This window comes from Myotis brandtii, unplaced genomic scaffold, assembly GCF_000412655.1.
Source record: "Myotis brandtii unplaced genomic scaffold, ASM41265v1 scaffold395, whole genome shotgun sequence".
In the NCBI taxonomy this organism is placed as follows: domain Eukaryota; kingdom Metazoa; phylum Chordata; class Mammalia; order Chiroptera; family Vespertilionidae; genus Myotis; species Myotis brandtii.
In genome coordinates, this window is record NW_005365155.1 from 3,255,168 (window position 1) to 3,255,642 (window position 475).

Genomic DNA, 475 nt, shown 5'->3' on the forward strand with positions numbered 1-475 from the left:
ACACCCCCTCCAGTCTGAGTGGAGTGAGTCTATTGCTACAGTGCTCAGCCATCACTGTGACCGTCGGTATGTCTGCACCCAGAGCTCGGGGTGTGCACTCCACACCTCAGGTAATTCCCAGGCGATAGGGAACCTGCCCTACTGCGGTTCTGACCACAGGACGGCTCAGGACAGCCCCAAAACTAGCAGGGACACCTCTCTCAGCCTGGAATCTCTCTGTCTCTCTGTCTCACAGTCCACAGTGCCTTGAGATAATCCTTTGGAAGAAATTTGACCTGAGTCCCTCTGGCTTCTTTTGCAAGAGTCTGGCCCATCTATAAGTGGACAATGGAGAGGTTTGGCCAGTTAATGGCATCATTAAGTTTAATGCTGTCCTGCAGTTAGACCTGTTTTGCTGTTCCCAAGGGAAACAGATGGAAGATGAGGCTTCCTTAGATCAATGTCTATTCCATACATGCAAGCCTTTATGGCTCTC